The sequence below is a fragment of the Perognathus longimembris genome, chromosome 4 (genome assembly GCF_023159225.1).
Source record: "Perognathus longimembris pacificus isolate PPM17 chromosome 4, ASM2315922v1, whole genome shotgun sequence".
NCBI lineage: Eukaryota > Metazoa > Chordata > Mammalia > Rodentia > Heteromyidae > Perognathus > Perognathus longimembris.
The window spans coordinates 71,811,935-71,832,185 of NC_063164.1; the positions used below are offsets into that span (position 1 = coordinate 71,811,935).

The 20,251-nt window shown below is 35.7% G+C and overlaps 1 protein-coding gene and 1 non-coding gene across 7 annotated transcripts in view; both read right to left on the reverse strand.

Annotated features, from left to right (window-relative positions):
* Mbd5 (methyl-CpG binding domain protein 5) overlaps window positions 1-20,251 on the reverse strand; it is a 352,039-nt gene that overhangs the window by 160,553 nt on the left and 171,235 nt on the right. The window lies entirely within an intron of this gene.
* LOC125350949 lies at window positions 2,020-2,189 on the reverse strand. Its single transcript, XR_007210856.1, has one exon. It is a non-coding gene; the product is annotated as a U1 spliceosomal RNA (small nuclear RNA).

A 20,251-nucleotide genomic window follows, 5' to 3' on the forward strand; every position in this document is an offset into this window, starting at 1 on the left:
TTCGATGCTAGCCCAGGCAGAAAAGTTCAAGTGAGACTGTTATCTCCAATTAACTACTCAAAAAACTGGAAGTGGCACAGTGGCTCAAAGTGCTGGGCACTATCCCTGAACAAAAGAGCTCAGAGAGAGCACCCAGGCCCTGAGATCGAGCTCCATGAACTGCTCCCCACATCATTAACTCATTCAGGTAGTATTTATAATGTTTTTGTTTTTAATTGGATTAGTCTAATTGTACATGTGGTAAAGTCTGGCATTCTAATGTGCTGGTCAGATCAGAGTTAATTGGCATATCTATTACCTTGGACATTTATCATTTCTTTGTTAGACAATATTTAAAATCTCAATTATCATTTTTATTTTTGATAATAACCTTTAGAAATGTAGAGAGGTGATATCTTGTAGTTTTTATCTGCTTTATCATAAAGATTAATGACATTTGACTTTTAAAAGGAAATTAGTGGTGTTGGCCATTTGTGCATCTTCTTTTGAGAAATTTCTATTCAAACCTTTTATTTTTGGTGGTGTTGTTTGAGTTCTCTACAATTTTGAGATTTTAATAATGTCTCAGATATAAATAGTTCAAAGTTTTCTTGCTTCCAGGTGTCTATTCTGTTTCCTTTGAATCCAGGAACTCTAGTTCCATGTAATCCCACTTGTCAACATATTATATATATACATATATGTATATATGTGTATATATATACTGTTTCTCAGAACTAAGCATATGGGTTTTCAAGGAGCTACAGTTTGCAATAGTATTAACTCTTGAGTGTTTCGTTAAACTTAAAAAAGTCTTCTGTTTCTTTAAATTATCTGTAATTTATGGCATTATACCTTTGAAAGCAAGATGAAAAAACTTTTCTTCCAGTCTCAACATTCTATATAATGTAGATACTATTATTGAGTATTGCAATTTTCATGATGATATGAGTTATCTGCATAAATTCATTTAGAATCTGTTCTTGCCTAGTGTCACTGGCTCATGACTGTAATTCTTGTTACTCAAGAGGTTGAGATCTGAGGATCTTGTTTCAAAGTCATCACAGTTAGGAAAGCTCATGAGATCCTTATTTCCAGTTAACTACCAAAAAAGCCAGAAGTGGAGTTGTTGCTTAAGTGATAGATAGAAAGCTAGCCTTGAGCAAAGGAAGCTCATGACAATACACATGAGCTCAGTTCAAGCCCAGGAGTGGCATACACATGTGTAGGCACGTACACACACACACTCACACACACACACACACACACACACACACACACACACACACACACACACAATCTATTCTTATAATAGGAACATGTGGCAATTTTGGTTATGTTTCCAAAGCTTTGCTGGAATGGCTTACCGGAAAAGTATTGTATAAGTCAGATACTACCAAATATCAGACTAAACCAAGTAAGAGTCAGGAATTGATTAAGGTTAACTTCAGAAACCCAATGGCTATAAAGCCTTCTTATTTTTGTTTACTTGGTGCTGATTCTGGGGGTTGAGCTCAGAGTCTCATACTATTTCTTTTGATGGTCATGGGGCTTGAACTCAGGGCTTGGGCGCTGTCCCTTTACTCGTTTTTGGTCAGGCTAGTGCTCTACCACTTTGAGCCACAGCTCCATTTGTAGTTTTCTGGTAGTTAGTTGGAGATTAAGAGTCTCATAAGGACTTTCTTGTCTGGGCTGGCTTTGAACCATGATCCTCGGATCACAGCCTTCCAAGTAGCTAGGATTACAGGAGTGAGCTACTAGTGCCCTTGCCTGGCGTTGCTTTACCGTTTGAGTTACACCTACACTTCTACAAAGCCTTGGATAACAGCTAAGTACCTGGCTTACAGTTTTTTTTTAATCTTAAAACTGGATAAAGAGGATTATGTTTTGGCAGGCACAGGAAGGTCTGATTTAGATGAGGAGAATTCACTCAAATGTGTAGGTATTACAGTGGGTGGCCATTATATCAGTGGAAAAATCTGAATGATATTTTACATGTATTTTAGTACGCACTTTTGTTTAGTTTTCATGTCTTTTTTAATCAGGGAAGAACGTCAGTGAACCCAGTCCCCAACTACCAAAAATTATACAGCTGTGTTTTCCACATTTAGAGACATCACAGAAGCCAGTGCATTCCAAGTTCAACGGGCAAAACTCACCCTGAGAAAGCCACCTTCCTGAGCATGAGATCCCTTTTGTTAAGTAAGGGTTACTTTTTATTTTCAATTAAAAATGAATAAAATGTAAGTAACCTCTGTCCAAACAAAGTAGAAGGACATCATCAGTATTTTCACTTCTAGTGTACTCTTCCTGCCACACCAAGAATGACTTTGTTCTCAGTACAAATTTAACCATAACTCTTACCATTTATAAAGCATTAACAGCTTTATATTACTCTTGAACTGAACATAAAAGTATTTTCACATGGTCTTGGAGAGGAAATATGATCCAGTTACTTCCTACCCTATTGATACCGTCTCCAGTCAGTTTACCTTCTAGCTATATTGTCTCTTCAGTTTCTGCTGTTCTCTCTATTCTTTCCTGCTACACAACCTCCTGTTCTACCTTCTACTTTCAGCAATGACATTAGGGTTTATTGCTCTACTGGCCTGTGGATGAATTATTATGGGTGGGTGTTACCACTTGTTTCTCTGTTACCAGTAACTAGACCAAATCAGTGTAATTTCAGCAGAAAAGAAATTTATTTAAATATAGCAGCATCTTCCAAAATTATTCAAGATGCCACAGAGGAGAGCTTTAAAGGGCTCTCCAACCAGAAAAGGAGCCCAAAGTGTTCAGTGTGGTAGCTGCAGGATAGATGCTGATACTAGAACTTTTCCCTTATCTTTGGAAACTAGAAGTAGCTGCAACTTCAGAAATGAAGACTGCATACATTTCTTGTACTGTTTGTTACCTTGTCCCTCATACCCCCCTCCCTCCTCCCCCTTTCCCTTTCCCCCCAAGGTAACAAACAGTACAAGAAATGTATCCAAAGCCTAACATATGAAACTGTAACCTCTCTGTACATCAGTTTGATAATAAAAATTTGAAAAACAAACAAACAAAATGTACTAGCTACCCATATGCCCCTCAGTAGATGAATGGATCAAGAAATTGTGGTATATATACACAATGGAATTCTATACTTCCATCAGAAAGAGTGACACTGCCCCATTCGTAAGGAAATGGAAAGACTTGGAAAAAAAATCATACTAAGTGAAGTGATCCAGACCCAAAGAAACATATACTCTATGGTTTCCCTCATTGGTAATAATTAGTATATGTCATGTACATATGATCACATGAGATGATGCTAAGCAAAATGAACTCCAAAATATGGAAACAGTTTATCATTGTTGTTATTTTAATGTGAAATTATTCCTTTTTTTCTTTTTTTTTTAAATTTTAACCCTGACATATCTTTTTTTTTTTCAAATTTTTATTATCAAACTGATGTACAGAGAGGTTACAGTTTCATACGTTAGTCCTTTTTTTCTTTTGTTTATCTTCCCTATGGTTTAGCCCCTGTTGTCCCTGTATTTGATTTTGGTACCCTGGGTAATATATATATATATTATAATATAATATATACATATATGTTTGTATGAATTAGGGAAGGGAAGGGAACATCAAAATAGTGAGACAAAGGGTAAAAAGCGAATCAATGCAACAGCAATACTTCAAGACAATATGTTGTAAACTAACTGTACCATTTTGCAGGGGAGTTGGGGAGCAGTAAAAATGGGAGAAAAATGAAGGAGGAGCTAACAAGTTTGACAAGAAATGTACTCACTAACTTACATATGTAACTGTAACCCCTCTGTACATCACCTTGACAATAAAAATTTTTAAACATGTAAAAAAAAAAAGAAATGAGACTGCATAAGTGGACCCTGAATTCTTGCTTTTCATCTCTTTATGTTTTGCTTCAGAGTTTGTCTAGGTATGCCTGATAGACAGAATCTGGTATGTGAACTCATGCCCAACCCTAAAGGGAGAGTGAGAAAGTAAACAGTTTGCATTTTGCGTCTCTACTATAGGTATTATTTGTGATTTAGAAGTAGGGTACTCCCAAAGCACAAAAGGAAGGCTCTGCTATAAAAACAAATAAACATCAGAGCAAGGAAAAGTTGAGAATATCTTCCTTTTCCTTCCTTCCTTTCTGTTTTGCTTTTGTTAAGCAAGATTTTGTCAGGCAAAGTGAAAGAAAGTGGTAAGGAGGACACCACAGGAAGGTCAAGGACAATCGTTCTGAAGCAGCTTTAGAATCAACTGAGGAGCTATAGGAAAAAGGAAAGCAGAAATGTAAAGGTCTTGATATAATAGGTGTGCATTAAACATCTGGCCTCTCATATTATTATTTGAGTATTTTTACAATAAATTTGTTAATATTTGTGAAAGCAAAATCATTGAAATGTGGAATAAATGTGATGTTGGCAGAAAATACTAAGTTGTTGGCTCCAGATAACTGTTGCTCAGGGAGAAGATCAGAGATGAGATGGGAAAATAAACTGTGCAAAAGGGAAAAGTTATGAATGACTTTGTCAAGAGTTTGAAGTTTATTATACAGCCCAGCAGAAGGTTTTGAAAATGGGAACAATATAACAGAAAAGCCAACTCATCCTGCATGTGTGTAAGTACAATATAAGATGTCAGTGATAAACAGGAAATCACTGGGTATCAGTTAGTAAACAATACAGACAAATATCCCTCAAGGAAATAGAATAAAACTGAGATTTTTATATATTTTGTGTACAGGTTGCTGAAGCTCTAATCAAACAATAGATGGAGAAAGTTATCTTGGGTAAATTAAAAATGTAGTATTGGGGTCTGGGAATATGGCCTAGTGGCAAGAGTGCTTGCCTTGTATACATGAAGTCCTGGGTTCGATTCCTCAGCACCACCTATACAGAAAACGGCCAGAAGTGGCGCTGTGGCTTGAGTGGCAGAGTGCTAGCCTTGAGCAAAAAGAAGCCAAGGACAGTTCTCAGGTCCTGAGTCCAAGGCCCAGGACTGGCAAAAAAAAAGAATTGGGTGTCAAAGGAGATTGAGTGGGAAGAAGTGAAAATGCAAGTAAGAGCAGAGCAAAATACAACTCCAATTTAGGAAGAACTTTTTGCATGATTCTTTAAACACAGCATAAAACAATGTAGCACATCTTTTGGAAAGGAAGCTTTGTGAAGGATATGGAGGCCTGTCTTGGCCTAGTTGGTTGGCCTCGTCTATGTTAAGTGAAGGGTCATCTCCTTTCAGACAGTGGAAATCTTATCCATGCTTTCACTGTCACATTGAATTTGGAGGTAGCAATAAATCAATGGAGAGAGGAGTAACAATTGCTTACTCCTTTTTTTTTTAATATGACCTAAAATCATCAGGTATCTGAACAGGTAAACTTAAGGTGGATTGTGCCTCCTGATAGATGCTGGCTCTAAGGAAATGCACATGATGTTGATATTTGAGTATGTTGTAATTCATTGACATATAGTATACAAAGTGGTTTATGGCATCATGATGCTGACTTAATACATTGATAACCTATAAATCACACAGTAAAAAGGTCCTTCTAAGAAGAAAGATAGATGGGATACTTTCCAAAAGTTAATAGCTCAGATTTATGTCTGGAATGAGCTCTCCAACAAAATAACATTAACTAGCAGAACATAAAAATAAAGTCTAAAATTTCTGGAAATTGTTTTAAAGGTACCCAACAAAATTATGCAAGACATGTAGTGGCTGTCGGAAAAAAGACAAGAGTCAATAGCAATTCAGTAACACATTCTCCCTCCCCTTCCCTGATTACTAGCTGAAGAAAACAGAAGTCAGAAAACAGAACAGAACAGAACAGAACAGAAAACAGTAAGGAGAGGAGGATTCTCGCTCAGCCAAAAGTGGGGTATCTCCTAGGAAGGGGCTAACTATCAGCAGTCCTAATTCTATTCATGTATTTCAGAGGCTAAATTCTAGAAAAGTATAGAGGGGAGGTTAGGGGCTTCCTTTCTGCATTGACAGCAGTTCTACTTCAGGTAAAGTAGGATGAGAATACTAGGGCTCGAATTATTCTTGTCTAAGCTCACTGTCAGGAGAGAGGCTCTGTGCTAGAAGATGTAAACCAAGATTAGATGATTCTACACTACTGCCCTGTGTATAAAACCAGGGTATCACTCTAAGAAAAGAGGAATACTGTTACTGCCCTTAGTCAGAGCAGTGACTTAGATAATCTGCTCAGAGGAAAAGAAAGCAAAGCTACAAGAACAGAAGCTTCAACGCTCTCTTCAAAGAGCTGATTTTATTTAGAATACAGTGTAAAAAAGCACAAACCAGTCCCACGTAGGAAACACAGGCAGGGGAACTGTAAATTCAAAGTCAGACTGGGCTTCATAGTGAGTTTAAGGCCAGCAGCTTAGACTAGAAAGTGAGACCTTGCTTCAGGAAAGCCCAATACTAAATAAATAAATACCAATAAGAACAAGAAGAAAGGAAAGACATAATAAAAGAAAGCATGAGCTATAGGCACTCTTTAAAAAAAAAAAGAAAGAGTTTTCTGGCAAATAAGAGAAAGACATTGCATACATGAGAGAAACAGATGAGTGGTAGACTGTATCAGTGAGGAACTGGAAATGAATGGATATTAGTTATTGAAGAAAACTGAAAAAGTTGCTCAGGGAAATAAGAGTATTTACCAGAGAGAATCAAAGAGAGATAATAAGAGTCCTGAAACCTGACAAAACGTCAAAGTATGGCCTTTGTAAAGTTACTCCTGTAAAAGTTCTAGAATTTAATTGGAGCAAACTGTTGTAAAATGTGTGCCAAGGGTTCATTACTGAAAACAATAGCCTAGCAACTACTAGAACCTAACAGATGGGTGATCAATAGAGGCAAAGGTGCAACACCTTTGAGTCAAAGGTACACCTCCAGAACCTACTCCTGCCTTCTAGAGTTCTACCATTTCCTTTAATCTATTCAAATTTGAATCCATTAATAGATTAAGATGAGTTATCTCCTGAACACTCTCACAAAAATACCAAGAGGTGTGCCTTACTAATCCCCTAAATTTATTTTAATTCTTCAATCTGATGAGGTTGACAATTAACATTTACCCTAAAGTAAGAGGCTGTGTGCCCAAATGGCATAGGAGAGGGACAAGATGTTAGATTTAACAGAGACTAAAAGAACCATTACAAATATATTCAAAGAACTTAAGGAAATTATGCTTAAAGAACAAAAATAAAATACAATTACAATGTTTCAAAAGATAATAAAGAAATTAAGGAGACAGAGAAAGTGTGTATGCATGGTGAGAGAACAAATGGAAGTTCTAGATTTAAAAGTATGATGAAACAAAATTTAAGAGCCTTTCTTACAATTCATGAGAAAAGTTTTGTTGGGTAGTTTTCCCCTAATTATTGGAAGGTGCAAATGTATGTTTTTTTTTTTTTGGCCAGTCCTGGGCCTTGGACTCAGGGCCTGAGCACTGTCCCTGGCTTCTTCCCGCTCAAGGCTAGCACTCTGCCACTTGAGCCACAGCGCCGCTTCTGGCCGTTTTCTGTATATGTGGTGCTGGGGAATCGAACCTAGGGCCTCGTGTATCCAAGGCAGGCACTCTTGCCACTAGGCTATATCCCCAGCCCCTGTTTTTTTTTTTGGATGTTTTCATGGCTACATAGGATATAAAAGCAAGTTGAAAAGAAGTCAATATTGAGAAAGATGCATGTTTTTATGAAGTTAATAAAAGTGGTTTCTATTTTTTAATTAATTTTGTGTTGGTATTGTGGCTTGAACTCAGGGTTTGGGTCCTGTCAAGTCTTATATTCTATACACTTTGAGACATACCTTTACTTTCAGCTTTTAGGTGGATACTTGGGCCTACGAGTCTCACGGACTTTTCTGTGAACCATGATACTGATGTCTCAACTTCCTGAGTAGCTAGGAATACCGGCATGAGCCACCACGGCCTGGCTGAAAGTAATTTTTAAATGTTAGTCAAATCACATAGAAAACTAGTTAGAGTAGTTAAAAAAATGAAAGAGAGGAAAGATTCAATGGATGTTCAGGGAGGAAAAATGTGGATGTCAAAAGATTAGAGAAAGCATAAGAAAATTTGAAAACTTGTCTAAAATTGTCTTGACAAATAAAAGAACTTCTTAAAAATTATATTAAAAGTTAAACATTGGGCTGGGGATATGGCCTAGTGGCAAGAGTGCCTGCCTCGGATACATGAGGCCCTGGGTTGGATTCCCCAGCACCACATATACAGAAAACGGCCAGAAGTGGCGCTGTGGCTCAAGTGGCAGAGTGCTAGCCTTGAGCGGGAAGAAGCCAGGGACAGTGCTCAGGCCCTGAGTCCAAGGCCCAGGACTGGCAAAAAAAAAAAGTTAAACATTATTGGTAGGATGTTATGTTATTAAGTTTCTTAGAAATTACAAGAGAAAAACTCAAAATGTCACTCATTCTTTAGTGATTTTCATTATTCCTACAGGTAGAATTATTACTTGAATTTAAATAGTAATTGCTTTAATATTGTTCATAATAAAGTCCCACTAAACCTGCCCTCTTCTTATAGCTATAATTTCTTTATCTGGTATATACAACAATATGTATTATTCATTCATTTAGTAAATTCAGTGTCATTATTCTTATAGAAATTCTTAGCAACTATTCTTTTAACAATTGACAGTAATAAAAGACAAACAAGAAAACAAACCTGACCCTTAAACCCGAGTACAACCAGACTTAATGAACTCCCTTTTAATACAGATGTAGGCCATACTTAAATAAGATCATAACACAAGCATCTACAGTTCTGGTATTGTATCAACAAGGAAAGCAATGTCCATCAGCTTCCTTCTTTATGACATGGTAGATTTGAATGCAGGGAAAGTAGGGAGCAGAATGAAGAAATGGTAAAAGCGCACCTCAATAAACAGTGTTCTGCACAGTTTGGAAAATTCAAGTCAATGAAAAATTATTTGGCAACTTAGCTCTTCAGCTCAGGGATTGAAATTCAGGAGAAATATGATCAAAACTCTTACTAATCTTGCTGCAACCTTTCTCTGGACTCAAAATTTATATATCTACTTCTAACTATTTAAATATATGTTTATATATTTTTAAATGGCATGGATGTGGAATACTCAATATGTCAAGTAGAAGAAAGCAAGAATCATTCAGAAAGAGATAAAAGTCAATAATACCATGTGAAGATGGTGAAAAAGTTATATTCAATTACAAAAAAGCTTTATGCTAAATAATTCAGTCTCTAAACTAAATGTAAAATTTTACATTTGTAAGAAGAAACAATCTAAACGTAACCATAAATTTTAATGAAATGTTGTTACTTAACATGTGTATTTGAAAATACTATTAGTAAAAACAAGTGCTTCTTGATGTTAACATTAATTAAAACTTTCATTGAGTTATACAGTATTCTGAACAATGAATAGAAAAGTGAATGAAACAGCAAGATATAAACATGAAAGACAGTGGAGAGTAGGCTTCAATCAAGAGCTGTGATGAGGTGATATGAGCAATTCGGGCCAACTATTCTTATTATGCATAAGAAGCCAGAGATTTCCATTTTAATGTAATATATCTCCAAATTGGAAGATTACAAGAGTCCAATGATAGCATCATGCTAGTTGAAATTTATTACATTGAAAAATATCACCCATGGAATAGTGGTTTATATACCTGCTATATGATTATGATTTTCAGTATTATTTACAGTAAAGACAGTAGAGTTTTAAACACTTTAGTACAACTTTTTCATATTAATTCCATTAATATCATTCTTCTTAGTAAGTTTACAAGGGGTAATTCAAAAGTGTAAGATCTTCTTATGCAGCCTTTATTTCCAAACATTTTCACATCAGGTAGGAAGCAGAACAGAAATGAGAAATTATATGTATATCATAACTTATAAACACTTAGCAAAAACAACCCCCCAAAACCAGTTACCACCTGGGAGGCACACAGCTCTACTTCTGCTTTCCTTCAGTTACCTTTGCTCTGAATGACAGAGTGCTGTAAACTAAGCTGTTTATTTGTTCCAGGAGCAGATGGAGAAAGTAGTTGCTTCAAATTGTGATTAAAGCATGAGGCTTCTGTTTTAGTACTTATTTTTCTTTTTTAGCTTCAGATTTTAGGCTTAAGCAACTTTAATCAAGGGAAGAAGACAAAACAGCTGTTGTAGCTCTCATCTACTAGTTATGTTTCTACACTGGGCATGATATAATGACAAAACTCAAAGTAAATTAAAAAAAATTCAACTCTTGTCTTTTGCCAAAGTTATGAGAAAAAAGAAAGACACATCTTGAGAGGAATAGAGCAGTATGGGGATGGGTATAAAATGTATATGGATTGTAACAATCCAATCTTGAATAAAAATGTTAAATGCATTTACTATTTATATCTTGACAGTGGTGGCAATGAAGACATTCATTAAAATTCATTAATAAATTAATTAATGAAGAAAATCATTAAAATTTATATAAGAATGCATAAAAGAAAGAAAATGTTAGTTGTCTTGTAGAATCTGAGGATCACAGGAGAACACTGTAGCTGTTTTCATGTTAATAATCCTGACACCTTAAAGATGGACACTCAGGAAAATTTCCATCTTTTATTTTATAAAAGTTTAAAAGCAACTCAGTTGATCAGGAGACTAGTATACATTTCTTAGTCCATTAGAAATATATGTCATAGTTTGTTTAACCAGTAAAGAATGGTTTATAGAGGAATGAAGCTTTCTTTGTACTTGTAATTTTAAACAAGAACAGTAACAATAACAAAGCAACTGAAACACTAGTATAAAATGATGAGTAAAAAAGCAGATGCAAAACATAATAAATATGAAGGATACTATTACTTGTAACATGGAAAAGAATACATTTGAATCAATATTATCAGGTTTGTTTATAGAAACACACACACAGTAACAGCAGTGATTAGAGAGGGTGGCTTTTCGCTGGGGTAGATGGAGACAGGGTGGAATCAAGATATTACAAGATGTATCCATTTTAATATTGTTTTGAGTTTTGAACCATATAAGAAAAGAACACAGTTTAGACAGAAAAGGGTTAAAGGGCAGCTGCAGAGGGTATTATGTCTATGTGCTAATTTTTTATTTGACTCCAAGTAGCTTCAAACCTTTACCTTCTGTCCTGCTCTGGCTAGAACAAAACATGCAGTAGGGAGAGAAGTTTCTATTTTGTGGGAGTATGGAGAAAGAAGAGAAAGTGTACCTTAAGTTTGAGTGGAGAACATGTTTTATTACTTAAATAGAAACATCAGTTAAGGATAAACAGTTTAGTTCTTAGGTTCATTCAGTCCAGCTCACTAAAAGAATGCAATACTTTTTATCTGAACAGGGGAGGACATGGCTGATCATTTTGAATAAGAATTAAAATAAAGTTTCTTTAATCTGTGCTTCAATTTGCTAAAAACTAAATACTGAATGCTATGGCTAAGAGAGCAAAGTATTCCAATGCTTTGGTCTCAGCAGCTGAACTGCCAAATACAAATATCAAATAATGAATGTTTATTTCCTCCATGAATCACTCCTCAGACTTCTCACTGAAGCTTCTTCTTTAATGATCTCATGTAATCTTCACAAGAGTGTGGGTATTATCATTTGTTTCGTAAATGAAGAAACTGGCAGAGATGTGATATAATTAGATATCCCACCACCAAGATTGGCAGAAGCAGACTGGAATTCAGATGTTTTGATTCTGGAACCCAACAATTTTCTACCATAGAATACCTTTAAGTAACTACCAATGCCTGACAGAAATATGCAGCTGACTATGATAAAGATGATTATAAATTATCAGTAATGATTAAAAAATGCAGCAGTGGTACTCACTAGACACTGTTAAAAAAGAACTACACAAGTGGTGGGTGGGCACAGGAGGGAAAAACCAAGAGAGAACAAGGGAATGGGTGACACTGTCCAAAAAGAAACGTAATTACTAACTGACTTATGTAGCTGCAACCCTTCTGAACAACACCCGTATAATAATAAGAAAATAAAAATTAAAAATCATTTTTATCTGATGACAGGGTTAAGTCTTGAAAACTTGGTCTATATGAGGGGCTGGGGATATGGCCTAGTGGCAACAGTGCCTGCCTCGGATACACGAGGCCCTAGGTTCGATTCCCCAGCACCACATATACAGAAAACGGCCAGAAGCGGTGCTGTGGCTCAAGTGGCAGAGTGCTAGCCTTGAGCGGGAAGAAGCCAGGGACAGTGCTCAGGCCCTGAGTCCAAGGCCCAGGACTGGCAAAAAAAAAAAAAAAAAACAAAAACAAAAACTTGGTCTATATGAAAATATACTCAGCAGTCAAAATGGCTTTTAAAGATCATTTATATTCCAGAAAGTACAGAACGTAATTGTGTGTGCATTTAACAATCCTAATTATACCTTGCTTCAAAGTAACATATACATATAAAATGTGTTGTTATATATATTCCACTATAGAGAGTATCTGTAGATGAAGTTATATATGAAACATGTTTATCTGGCAACCCTATTCTTCAAACAAAGGATAATGGGCATTTTGGCTTAATTTAAGTCATACAATATGCTAATGTTTTATATATTATCTCATTTAATTATTTAATGATGTTTATGAGGTAAAACCAGCATTAAAAATACAGATGAGTAAACAAGGCTTTGAAAGGTTGAGCCATACATGAAGCAAATCAATACCATGATTTGAACCTATATGATCTAGAACTCACACTTACAATATCAAATGTTATTCGTATTTGTGATTTCATGTACCCTACCTCTGCATTAAATGCAAGAGCAGAAATGAATCTTACATATACCAAAGAAGACAGGTTTAACAAAGATCCATATTTTAATTTTCAAGTTCGATGTGAAAACTATATACAAGACTTTTGTTCAAGATGAGACTTGGAGTATATTTAACAGTTATCTCTCTTTCAAATACTCAGCAGTTAGATTAAAATATAAGATAAATTATAGTGTATAAGAAAATTATGTAAGAAATAATTTAAAAAGAAAAAAAATCAATGTGGTAGCTGATGGCTTATGCCTGTAGAATCCTAGCTACTCAGGAGGCTGAAATCTGAGGATCACAGTTCAAAGTCAGTCCAGACAGAAAAGTCTGTGAGACTCTTACAACCACCTGAAAACTAGAAGTGGATCTGTGAATCAAAGTAGTAGAGTGCTAGCCTTGAGCAAAAGGAGCTCAGGGACAGCACCCAGGACCCACAGTGCAAGCCCCATGACTGATTAAAAAAAAAATGCAAAGTACCTTGTCAGAGAGCATTAAGCAGCAAGCAAGGCTGACACTGACTGTAGAATTCCTCAGCTCTAGGACTGATGGCAGCTGGACTGCAAAGAACCAACTGGTTAAAAACTTAGCCAATTTGAGTGTATGAATTCTATACTGTAATGTGATTGCTCAAACTTGTTTTTTTTTTTTTTGGCCAGTCCTGGGCCTTGGACTCAGGGCCTGAGCACTGTCCCTGGCTTCTTCCCGCTCAAGGCTAGCACTCTGCCACTTGAGCCACAGCGCCGCTTCTGGCCGTTTTCTGTATATGTGGTGCTGGGGAATCGAACCTAGGGCCTAGAGTATCCGAGGCAGGCACTCTTGCCACTAGGCTATATCCCCAGCCTGATTGCTCAAACTTGAAAGTGAATGAAGAAGCCTTTGGAGATAACCTTTTTACAAAAACAGAAAGACAGAAGAAGGAGCCTGGTTAATAAATGTTAGGCTCAATGCTCACTGACGAAATAAGTAAAAACAAATATAAATTTTTTTTTCCATTATGGGCAGACCTGTAATTTAATTTCCAAAGATGTGAAAAAAAAAAAACTAATCCTAAAAAAGAAGTCAACAACCACATTAGGAAGGAATGTAGGAAAATGAAAAGGAAAAATGAAAGAGAGCAATAAATTACTATTAGAAAACATCTTAAATTCTAGGCTGGATATCGTAGAAAGGAATGTTAGTAAGCCGGAAAACAGGCCTGAGGAATTCTTGAGAATGAGACAACAGATACAAAAAGAATATGAGATAGTCAGAAATTACAAAGGACAAGCCTCAGTGGCTTATGTCTGCAATTTTGGCAACTTAGGAGGCTGAGATATGAAGATCAATGTTCAAAACCAGGAGAATCTGTGCTTCTTACTTTTGATTAACCATTCCCAAAGCCCAAAATGGAGCTATGTTAGAGCATTAAGTCTTGAGTGAAAAAACTAAGAGAGTGCCCAGGGAACCTGATTTCAAGCCTCTGAACTAGAACAAAAAACAAAAAGGAGGGCTGGGGATATGGCCTAGTGGCAAGAGAGCTTGCCTCGTATACATGAGGCCCTGGGTTCGATTCCCCAGCACCACATATACAGAAAATGGCCAGAAGTGGCGCTGTGGCTCAAGTGGCCGGGACAGTGCTCAGGCCCTGAGCCCAAGGCCCAGGACTGGCCAAAAAAAATAAAATAAAAAAAAACAAAAAGGACATCACAAAGGATAACATTAGCACACTAAATTTTAGATATGTAGATGTATGGCAGTTAAGCAGGCAAGGGTAGACATCATATGAAACAATTCTAGTGCTAAACATCAACATGATACCTCAGAAGGAAAGTGACACCATCAAATTCAGAGAAGGATACATAACATAATACATAAAAGACATATGTATAATAATTCAGGCTATTTTAAATCTAATGAGTCAATTCTCCTAATAAATCCTTCCAAAAGACTAAAAAATTTATAAAAGAAATGAAAAGTAGAATGTATAGACATATGCATTAATGGGGGAAATGTAGCATTTCAATAAGTAATAATCTGTCAAGATTTAAAAATAGCCCTGGATAGGGGCTGGGGATATAGCCTAGTGGCAAGAGTGCCTGCCTTGGATACACGAGGCCCTAGGTTCGATTCCCCAGCACCACATATACAGAAAACGGCCAGAAGCGACGCTGTTGCTCAAGTGGCAGAGTGCTAGCCTTGAGCAGGAAGAAGTCAGGGACAGTGCTCAGGCCCTGAGTCCAAGCCCCAGGACTGGCCAAAAAAAAAAAAAAAAATAGCCCTGGATAGACCAAAAACTATCCAGATTTCAACAAGCAATGGAAAAATCCATTCAAACAGTTGAGGATTCACATTTATAAAACCCAGTCTATCAAAAACCAATAGGTTATATAATATAAATTGGATAAAAAAAACAACAGGATTTGAGCAACAAAATTAATGAGCTTTGTTTTTCTAACAGCTATTATGGATTCCTGTGTATGTGGGTCAATCATGAATATGGATCACATTCAATCCTAAAAATATGCCCAAGAAGTGTCTTGAAAATCAAATCATATAAACCAAACCTCTGATTATAATGGCCTACTGAGTCACATAACAATATGAATTTCAAACATACTATAACAAGTAAAAGAAGATAGAATAAAAAGGCAATATGTATGATTATATTTCTATGACATTTTAGAAAAGGAAATAATTTAGAAAAAGAGTAAATCTTCAGTTGCTAAAGACTATGATCTAGAAATCATACAATATGAACTGATATTCATTTTTGTGATTTGATGTACCACCTCTCTGCATTAAATGAAGCAGCAGAATGAATCTTACATGCCAAAGATGACTAATTTAACAAAGATCTATATCTTAATTAGGGAGATGGTGCTGACTATAAAGAAACATGATGAGTGATGGATGTTCCATTTCTTTACTATGGCCATGATTAAACAAGAAAGTAAACATGTCAAAAACTCAGAATGTTGCCAAAAACTAAGAATGTTAAAAAGTTTAATTTTATGCAAATTATGCATTAAAATATGCATTAAAAACCATGGTTGGTGAAAACAATACTAAAGCACTTCCTTAACTGCATTTATAAAATAAGAAAGACAAAAGATTAAAAAATCAATCAGGGGCTGGGAATATGGCCTAGTGGCAAGAGTGCTTGCCTCCTACACATGAAGCCCTGAGTTCGATTCCCCAGCACCACATATATAGAAAATGGCCAGAAGTGGCGCTGTGGCTCAGTGGCAGTGCTAGCCTTGAGCAAAAAGAAGCCAGGGATAGTGCTCAGGCCCTGAGTCCAAGGCCCAGGAATGGCAAAAAAAAAAAAAAAAAAAAAAAAAAAAATCAAATTAACTGCTCAAGTCAATTAAGGGAAAATGAGAATATAAGAAAGGAGGAAGAAGAAAATAAAAAAGATAGGAATAAAGACAATAAACAATAAAAAATAATGCAGGCCCAAACAAAATCCATTATGAATTAAAAGAGTGACATAATTAAACAGAAAGCAGATAATGAAAGAATATTTAAAGCTTTTGGATATAGTTTGTAACTTAGATAAACTCAATAATCCATATGTATATATTTATATTATATACCAACCAAAAGTTTATGCTTGGACTTTCTCTGGTAATGTTCAAGAAAACAGATATACATTCAGTATATCTCATGGTGTTACGAATAGATCAAGTATTAGTCATTTGAACTCTCACCAGCAATGTTTTCCTTATTCCTCAAATCTCATTTATCTTTTCAGATCCATATCTTTGAGCTTTTCATAAGCTCTTACCATTTCTCATAATTGTTCCTTAATTCCTTTCCAATATATTTACTGTCCATCGAACCATAACATTTACATAGTTTGTATTCCTTGTAACACATAATCCTTTATAAATACTGTGAATTACAAGTGAAAATTACTTTTGGAGAGTAATGCTAAAGAAAGACAAGGACTTTCTGAAACCACCAGAGCCTAGTGCAATACAAATAAGCACAGTATAATACAGAAAAATGTTTTCCCTTATTCTGGACTTTTAAATTTATTTTTAGCTAGGACCAGTACAATCCTTATCCCAAATACTGACATCCTTATACTAGGGACATAAAAAATTGCTCTTTCAAGATAAAGAAAAAAGAAATTGTCATATGTCTAAAAGGAGATTTAATCTGAACCATACCAAATATTTCCCAGTGATACAGACTTACTCAGCTAAGAAAGAACAGACTTACTCAAAGCAATCTTAGGGGATACCTGAAGTCTACATAAAATTCTCAAGTAGAATCTAGAGAAAAAAATTGCTGTAAAAGAATACTATTCAAATAATTGAAATAATTTGAATAGTCTTTATTAACTTAATGTTAAGTTTCATTAGTTTGGCTGGGAATATGGCCTAGTGGCAAGAGTGCTTGCCTCGTATACATGAAGCCCTGGGTTCCATTCCTCAGCATCACATATACAGAAAACGGCCAGAAGTGGCACTGTGGCCCAAGTGGCAGAGTGCTAACCTTGAGCAAAAAGAAGCCAGGGACAGTGCTCAGGCCCTGAGTCCAAGGTCCAGTACTGGCCAAAAAAAAAAACAAACAAAATCAAAAACAAAAAAAGTTTCATTAGTTTGATAATTGTTTATACCATGTTATAGATGTTTAGGTTCTGCAAAAATACATGTAAAAGTATTTATACAAAAGTTCAAAAGGGGCTGGGAATATGGCCTAGTGGCAAGAGTGCTTGCCTCCTACACATGAAGCTCTCGGTTTGATTCCCCAGCACCACATATTCGGAAAACGGCCAGAAGGGGCGCTGTGGCTCAGGTGGCAGAGTGCTAGCCTTGAGCCTTGAGCTGGAAGAAGCCAGGGAAGGTGCTCAGGCCCTGAGTCCAAGGCCCAGGACTGGCCAAAAAAAAAAAAGTTCAAAAGGTCTGTAATTTTTAAACTGCTTTATCCAATTAACAATAGGTGATAAATATATATTGTAATATGGTAAATGTTAGGCACTGATTGATCCAAGTAAAGCATCTATTGATTCACTATTGATCTAGATAGTTCAGATGAACTACTACTAATGCAAAATTTTCACAGCTTTAAAATATATTCAAAGTAAAGATCCACTATTGATCTATTTGATCTACTACTGATGCAAAATTTTCAGTTTTAAAATATATTCAAAATAAAGCTTTCAAAGCAAAGCTTTAAAAATAAAAACATAAATGTCCAAGAAATATTTCACATAAACCATATTTTTAAGAAAACATGATGACAACTTTGAAACTATGAAAAATATTAAGAAAATTGGTTTTAAATTAAAAATACTGTAACCAAGATTAAAAGAAGCACTAAATCCTTTAAACAGCAAGTGGGTGATATGAAGAGGGTTTAGCAAATTTCTCCTAGAACTCAAACTGAAATAATGAAGAAATGAAAGGCATAAAAAGTTATTTTGTTTGTAATGGTTAATGTTATATATCAACTTAGTTAAATCCTAACTTGGTATTGTAGTAAAGGTGCCTTTGAGATACGATTGAGATTTAAATTGGTAAACTTTTGGAGTCGAGCAAATAAATTCCTCCTCTAATATTAGTAGACTTCCTCTAAGCACTTGGAGATCTTCGGAGAAAAGGCTGAATTTCAAGTAGAGAAAGGAATTCTGTATTCAGATTGCTGTAGTCACTTGAGATACTTTCTTTGCTTCCTTACCGGATTCTTTCCTTTGTATTGTAAAGGTGATGTACAGAGAGGTTAAAGTTAAATAAGTAAGGTAAAGACTATATTTATTTTTTAACAATGTCACCCCCTTCTTCTTTTCCTCCTGCTTCCCCCCTGCTTTTACAGCTGGACAGTTGTAAAGTTAATTTCCAACATAGTGTTTTGTGGGTATCACTGTTGTATCTGGTCACTCTTTGTCCTTTGTCTCATCATTTCTGTGATTCCCCTTCCCATCCCCAAATCAGATAAGGGTACCAAAATAAAAAACAACAAGCAAGTAAACTAAATGTGGGTGGGGAGAATAAAAAAAGAACTAACTGCATACAGTATACTAAGAAAAATAAAAACAAAAAAACTCTTGTTTCCATATCTTGTAGTTCATTTCCATTAGCATCATTTTATAAAGTCATATCTACATAGCTACTGGACTACTGTGATCTTCTGCTAGGGCTAACCTAGATGTGTACTAATTATTACCAATAAGGGAAACCACAGAGTCTATGTTTTGTTGCGTCTGATTCACTTCACTTAGTATGATTTTTTTCAAGTCTTTGAATTTCCTTATGAATGGGCCCATGCCATTCTTTCTGATGGAAGCATAGAATTCCATTGTGTATATTTACCACATTTTCTTGATCCATTCATCTACTGAGCGGCATCTGGGATGATTCAGTGGAATAGAACTGAAGACCTAGAAATGAACCCACAGACCTATTTTGCCACCCAATCTTTGATAATGGAGAAAAAAAAAACATCCCAAAACAAACAAAACAAAACAAGAAAAACCCCACCTAGGATGGAAGAAAGACAGCTTCTTCAACAAATGGAAGAATTGGCTATACACATGTAGAAGACCGAAATTGGATCCTTATATATCACCCTGCACCAGAATCAACTCCAAACTGATCAAAGACCTCGAGGTAAAATCAGATACCCTGAAAATATTACAGGAAAGAGTAGAGGAAACACTAGGGCCCCTTTGCACAGGTTGAGCCTTTCTCAATAAAGACCCAGAAACACAACAAACCAAAGCAAGGTTGGATAATTGGGATTGCATTAAACTGCAGAGCTTCTGCATGGCAAAGGACATAGCTAAAAAGATACATAGAAAGCTCACAGATTAGAAGAAAATCTTCACTAGCCATACAAGAGACAAGTGCCTCATATCTAAAATACACTTAGAGCTCAAAAAGTTAAATGCCCCAGAAACAAATACTGAAAGAGACACTTTCTTAAAGTTAGTCTCTTTCTATATGTCCATGCCACTGATTCTGTTCAAAGTCCAATGAGCAGCAATTTTAGTAGGTGAGATGATAATAAATGAATGGGGAGAAATATCAAAGAAATAATACTGAGAATTTCCCTCCAAATTAAAAAAAATGCTATTTTAGATTTCATTCATTTTCAAAGATACAAAAGTATTTAACACTTTCAGAATCCTGAAAATATGACGGAAAGAAATGAATGAAGCAAACAAATAAACAAACAAATGAGGGTAGGGACTGGAGAGGGAAAATGGGGGAGAATGAAGGACGGGGTAACACTGACCAAGAGCATGATCCTCATAACCTGACTTGGGGCTTGTTACCCTCATATAACACTACTTAATAATAATAAATAAATAAAAAACAAGTAAAATCAGTAATTTTTTGCATTTAGTTATTGAGAGAGGTGTAAGGCAACATATATGTTAAAATAATAGTTTTATAAAACTTACATGGGCTGGGAATAATATGGCCTAGTGGTAAGAAGGCCTTGTATACATGAAGCCCTGGGTTCAATTCCTCAGCAC